This window comes from Hevea brasiliensis, chromosome 11, assembly GCF_030052815.1.
Source record: "Hevea brasiliensis isolate MT/VB/25A 57/8 chromosome 11, ASM3005281v1, whole genome shotgun sequence".
NCBI classification, from domain to species: Eukaryota; Viridiplantae; Streptophyta; class Magnoliopsida; order Malpighiales; family Euphorbiaceae; genus Hevea; species Hevea brasiliensis.
Window position 1 is genome coordinate 78,549,923 of NC_079503.1, and position 7,251 is coordinate 78,557,173.

The 7,251-nt window shown below is 28.6% G+C and overlaps 1 pseudogene; it reads left to right on the forward strand.

The window, feature by feature from the left end:
- Positions 1 to 560: 560 nt before the first annotated feature.
- Positions 561 to 4,997, forward strand: LOC131170322 (protein DOG1-like 4; annotated as a pseudogene).
- The last annotated feature ends 2,254 nt before the right edge of the window (positions 4,998 to 7,251 follow it).

Here is a 7,251-nt window from a genome sequence, read left to right on the forward strand (position 1 = left end):
CTCAAATGATAAATTCCCTGATTGAAGCAACTACAAGCAATAAGAAATGATCAAACTCAAATCAATAAAATCAAAAGCTTAAAGCAAGTTGTTGGCTTGTAGCTACTGAAACATGTCAGCAAAAGAATCAAGTTGCATGGAGTTGTATATTACCTCAGAGGAAGGTTTTATTGATAGAGACAGCGAAGGAAGAGGAAGATATTTGGGTTCCACATTGAACTCAACATAGTTTATTTTACTGATAGGTTTTCCAATATAAGAAACATAAAACACCAGGTGGTGGGGTGCATGATTGACTCATCAACATGGTCAAAGCCAAACCTATATCCATCATACTCATGTCCTTCTCCGAGAGAGGCTTTCCATATTTGCAAAGCATCACTCGTCCCTTGACACTCACCACTAACTCATTGCTGCACATAAGCCAAGCACAAGCATACCGTTTCTTATATATAAAAACATATCACTTTATTCATCTCTCTCTATCTCCCACCTGGTCCTAGCTAGCTAGTTATCCCTTTTCTTTCTCCATCTCTTTGCATAAATAAAAGGGGAAAGATATGAAAACTAAAGTTGAAGAGAGGTTCTCTGAGTTTTTTGAGAAGTGGATGTGTCAACTCCATGAGTATCTGCAACACCTGCGAAGGGCGTCTGAGGATTATCGAGCTAAAACTGGGTGTGAGTGTGAGCAAGAGCTACAAGCTTCAGTGTCCAAAGTCACACAACATTACAAAGACTACTACACTATAAAATGGGCCTTAGCCCATGAAGATGTGCTTGCTTTCTTTTGTCCAATTTGGATTTCCCCTTTAGAGAATGCGTATTCTTGGGTTACTGGGTGGAAACCTTCAGCAGTGCTTAAACTGGTTAACTCAATAAGGATAAATGGTATTCTCAGTTCGAGTCTAGTTGAATTGACACAAGAACAGATGAGAAAGATTGAGGCTTTGAGGGTGAAAATAAGGTTAGAAGAGGAGAGGGTGGAGAGGGAAATGGAGAGGCAACATGTGACGCCCCTTACCCGTCTACAGTGTAGCCGAGTAAAACGTGCCACATTCAGTGCCGCAGCACCCTATCTTATCTTGTTCTATCCATTATTAATTTTATACTTCATAGAAAACCTATAGTAAATTTTTTTTTTTTTTAATCATAAATTATTTCTGTGAAAACCCGAGCAAAGCCTCTTCTGTTTTATTTGCATCTGGCGGGTTTCAATATTTACTTGTTAAAAACAATTTCATATCTATCTCATATTTCCATATGTCATATCATTCACAACTTTTCATGTAATTTCAAGAAAATAATATAACTCATTCATATGAAAATTTATATATAAAAGCTCATAGCTTTATTTACAATCCAAAATATAATTACAATTTATTTACAATGTTCAAAATGATTTACACTGTATCTACTTATGCACAATAAACCAAAATACAAAATCTAATAACATGGGCCCTACCAAAATAAATGCTGCTGAGGTGACTAGCAGACACTGTCAGATCTAGTCAATCTCTGTCAGGGCACTATTGCTACGGCTGCTGCTATGGCTGTGTCTGGTCTCCAGTACCTAAGCGATGGAAAACCAACGCACTAAGCGAATTGCTTAGTGGTACATACCTTTAAAGAAAAATAACTGAATAATTAAAAATGATAATTCTAGGTAAATTTCATAAATAAATTCTAAGTCTTTACAGATTTATTTAATTTTGGGATCAATTTATTTATTAGGATCTTATCTGTGTATTTATTTCATTTTCAGTCTTTTTAAAATCATATCAGTACCCAAGTAACTTATAACAGACTATAAAGGCTGGATACAGGAGTATACTGGTTAGACAACCATATGTCTACCCTGTATACAACTGTCATGTCAGGCACAAGGCTAGCGAGCAGGCTTTTAAAGCCAGAAATAAAATTAGACTCAATGGCCAACGGGCAGACATATAGCCTATAGAACAATCATATCAGACATATTTTGTCGATCAATTATTATTCATGTAGGCATTACTGCTATCTGTAGTCCCTAATTGGTATACCAATCGTTCCAAACTATATACATAAGCCTAGGTTTACTTTAGGCAATTAAGCATTATCAACTACTTATTAGAAATTTCATGTCAAGTTGTAGTGGGTAAGTGGGTCCCACATACCTATTTCGTGTAATTTAGTGTTTAGCAACATATTAGGGTTAAAACCCTACTATAAATTTATTTGTCTTATGAACCTTTCTTTAGGTTTAGTTTTAATGTCTTGACTTTACCTATCAATTTGATCAACTTGTGGTGCCACTGTTTGGCAATACTTCCTTCATGGAAGTTGTTCCTCCATGTTTTATTTTTGTTTTCCTTTTTGAATCATATCATTTGGATTTCTATAAGTCAAGTTATGGTCAAATAACCATAACTGGTTTATTTCCTAATTTTGGATCCTTAGCTAGGTAGATTTTAGAGTTACAATTTACCAATTTAATTGAACATGTTGCAGTCACTTTTAGGCTTAGTGTTCTTCATATAATTTATTGCTCTATGTCATATGGTTACTCAAAATTTTTTATTGCAATATTTCAAGTCTTGTAGAACTACTTATAGCCAAATAACTGGACTAGACTCGTGTATCCTGTGCCAACAGGATTCCAGGTCAGGTTAGTGGCTTTGACTCAACTTTAGGATTCTTACATTCATAATTTGAGGAATGTGTCTAAAACAAGGTTGGAGCCCTATCCCTCAAGTTTCTAGAACAATATGGCTCATTCAAATTAGAGTTTTCTAGTGGGAGATATGACTAAAAGACCATTCTGGGTTCAAGTGGTCACTTAGGCAATTTCCAGAATTTGCATAGTAATTTGACCTAGCCAATTGACCTAGTTCTCTTGATTTCTGGGTTTTGGTCAGAATGTCAATATTTTAGATTGATGTCTTGTGGAAACTTTTCCACTGATTTCATTGCATTTGGATTTTTGTAGACCAAGTTATGGCCTTTTTGCCAAAACTGGTCAAGTAAGCCTATGTTTAGCAATTTCTGGGCAATATAGTTATGGACAGTTTTGTGACCTAATTTTGGCCAACAATTTGGTTTGGTTAGAGACATTTCTGGGCTCTGTGTCCTTGTATTCCTATGTATAAGCTTTCTAATGGTACAAAATTCAGGTCATTTGGACCTGTCTAGAGGGAGTTATGGCCAATTGAATGTGTACTGTTCATTTGGTCATTTTTCTGAGTTCACTATATGGTCATCCGGATTGGGACAGAATTTAGGTCATTTTATAGACAGAATTTAGGCATAGTTTCTTCATGAAAAATGGAGCATTTTAGGTCTAGTTTCGTCTCCAATTGGCCTCATACCAATTGGAGCAACAAAAATTTAGTTATGGCTCAAAACATTCACTAGATTACAAAGTCTCAAACCTGCATAGAAAAGTACACTTTCAAATTTCATTTCCTCCAACTCCTAAACTACAAATTGACATTCATGGCACTTCTAAACATCATCCATTCAACTCAACAAAGTCAAATTCCAGCAATTACATAAAGTATCCAATAGTTAGGTAAAAAACCTAACTCCAATTTGTCAATCACAACATACACATGCAATCAAATTTTTAACACATATAACTTCATCTACTTATCCATCAACATCACTAAACACCATTTACATGCATGAATTTATCAAACTCCCATAATTTCCAAGGCTGTCGAAATAAGGGTTCTAAAGTTTCTTATCATTTGCTTTCAATTTCATGTTATACTTACTCATTTCAACCTCAATTCAAGATTTAACAAAGAAAGGAAAAGAAAACATGCACTAACCTTTAATAACTACTTCTCAACCTTGTAAAAACTTCAAGATTTCTCTTTTCCTTTGCTGCTTAGAGCTTCCTTAAGGTGTGGGGATGAATTTTAATTAAGGAACTTGTGAAGATTATAGTGAGAATGGAAGGGATTTAAAGCATGGAAGTGAGAAATCTATGGAGGAAGAAAGGGAAAGGGTTTCGGCCATGGGAGATGAGATGAGGAAGATGATGTTAAGTGGATGCATTTTTGTCACCTTATGCCTATTTATATCCCACTAAGATTTGTTTATTAATTATAATAATTGAAGTTTTAATAATTCTAATAATTCCTCTTATGTTTCCTTTAATTACATTACATATAGTTTCATGTTTTCATGGGATTTTTAAAATTTTAATATTACTCATTTTAATTGACATTTAGGTCAAAAGTCGACTCTAGGTGCCAAATGACCAAAATGTCCCTCTTCGGGTTATAGTCAAACTTTTCAGTATCTGATCGAGTTCTGACAGACGGTTCCTTTAATTTTTATACTGTTTATTTCATTTTTTTTTTATTTTCATCTATACCGATTAACTAAATTTTCTTTGAAATTTATAATGTCATTTGTACCTCAGTAAACTTTTAATTAAGTCCCAGAAATTATTTCTTAGGGTTCCTTGTGAGTCTGGGGTTGTCAACTGTCTACGCAGTGACTTTCTGGTACGGTCACCCATCGCTGTGGTTCCAGCTCCTTTAACCTAGTTACATTTCATTTCTTTTGTTTTCCCTTAATTTTTCTTACTCTTTATTTCATCCATTTATATCTCATCATTCTAGTTTAAGTGTAGTTTCAGACATTCTGGCTGTCCAAACAGACGTTAGTCATCGGAACAGTAGAACGTACAGACTACCTACAGTGAGGGCGTTACACAACAAGTGGTTATAGCAAACAGGAAGATGGCGGAGTTGATAAGGTTGGTGGTTCGAGTGAAGAATGGGGAGGAAGTGAGGCAAGTGGAGGGATTGGTGCTGGTGGCACTGAAAGGAGTAATGGCAGGACTATAGAAGGTGATGAAAGCAGCTGACTATGTAAGGCTTAGGACTTTGAAGGGAGTTTTAGATGTTTTAAGCCTACTACAATGCGTGGAGTTCTTAGCTGCGATTGGCATGCTTCAAATTCTGCTAAGACAATGAGGAAAGAAAACGGTTTGCACCATTAATTAGAAACTTCCAATTGTAGGGTTAAATAGATTCACTTTTAGACTTGTTTTCTTTTGTCTTGATTTGGTTTTATCTTAATTAACGTGCATGTACTATTCAGTGGTTTTAATTTAACTTTTTTTTTCATACTTATTATAAAAACTCATAATTTAATTTTTTTTTATATAATGTTTTATTAATTTTATATTATATAATATTATCATTATATTACAAATATTATATTTAATTATTTAAATTAAAATATTAATTTTAATGTCATTTTAATTAATTATATAAAAAAAATTTATTAATTTAAAATTATTTTTTATTTGATCGTATTTTAAAAAAATTATGTGTTATAATATTAATATAATTAAAAAATAATAATAAGTTTTTAAAATATAAATAGGTGAAAATATTTAAAAATTAAAATAAATTAATAATAAATATAAATTGGTCCATGAATTTAATTCATTTAAATTCTATTATTTTATTATTTTAAGAAAAGTTTGATTTGCATATATTTTGCTTTAATTTTTTGTAATTTAAAATAATATTAACTTGCATAATAAAATTGTATGCCTAAATTAATATGAAAGGGAATTATAAAATTAGAAAATAAACTAATTTTTAAAATAATTTTTTATTAGTTTAGTGCATTATTATTACAAAATTTTCATTTTTATTATACCGATATTTTGAAATTTTATATTGTTATATTATTTAATACAAAAAATTTAAAATCTATTTAATATATTTGTAGATTATATTATATTTATTATAAGCACATTGTTAACATATAAATTTAATCATGCAAATTCTAATTAAAATTGAATTATATATATCTATATATATATATAGAGAGAGAGAGAGAGAGAGAGAGAGAGAGGTCTACTTCTAAATTAAAAATTATAGCAAAATTTCTGTAAAATAATTTTTAAAAAATAAAATTTAAAAGGAAAAAAATAAATTTATATTATTAATATTTATAATAATAATTTTATTGGTTTAAAAAGTTTGTCCCTCCTTCGTACATGTATTTATATTCTAGTGCATAGTCTATTATTATAAATGCACTGTATTTATTACTTATTTAAGTTTTCATTATATTAAAATTATATTATATTTCTAAAAACATCATAAAAAATATTTTTGTAAAATTAATTTTAGTTTTAATTATTTTTTTATTTGGTATTCAGTATAATTGGGCATAATACTATTCTTGATTCAATTATTAATAGAAAATTAGAATTATATTAACATGATAAAATAAATTTAGTCAAATACGGTTTGGTTTATATAATATATTTTTTTATTTCAATTCTTATCAATTCTTCTTTTCATTCAAAAGAATAAGAATTACGAACACTATTATTTTTAACACTAAAAGAAATAAAAATAGAAAAATATTAATATTGTAATAATATAAATATAAATCTAATTAATTAATTAATTAATATATTATTAATATTATCTTTTATTTATTATTAATGCAAGAGATAATATTTTATATAGGTGGTGTAATGCCAGCTCTACAATAATAATTTTTAAAAAATCATACTTGTGATAATATAAATATGCATTTGAATAAATTAATTAGATTTAAATTTAATTATCTTTAATTGTTTTGTTAGTATTGATCTTCAACTAAAATTTTAAAAAAAAATTCCTTTTATGTTCTTCATTTAACAAATTTTAAAATTATTAATAATCTTCTAATGATTTCTATTATTTTTTATTTCATTTTTGTAAATTATAGTCATTAAATATTTAATTTTAATTAATATTAATAATTTTATAAATATTGATATATTGTTTTATGGAAATAAAAATATACTTGTAATAATAAAGATATACATAATGAATAAATTAATTCGGTTTAAATTTAATTATTTTTAATTTTTTTGTTAGTATTAGTCTTCAATTAAGATTAAATAATTTTTTTAAGTTGGTCATTTAACAAATTTTAAAATTAATAATAATGTTTGGATGATTTATATTATTCTTATTTTCATTGTTAAAAATTGTGGTCATTAATATATAATTTTAATTAATATTCATAACTTTACAAATATTAATATATTGTTTTACTAAAAAAATCTTAGATGGAAATTAATTAAAAATAATATGTAACCAATAAATATTTTAAATATATATAATAAATAATTAATTGTTCATAAAAATTAAAAAATTAGATACTAATAAACTATTTTACTTAATATTGCAATACAATCAAATTATATTATTTATTTTTTATTTATTAATTTTTTTATTTTAG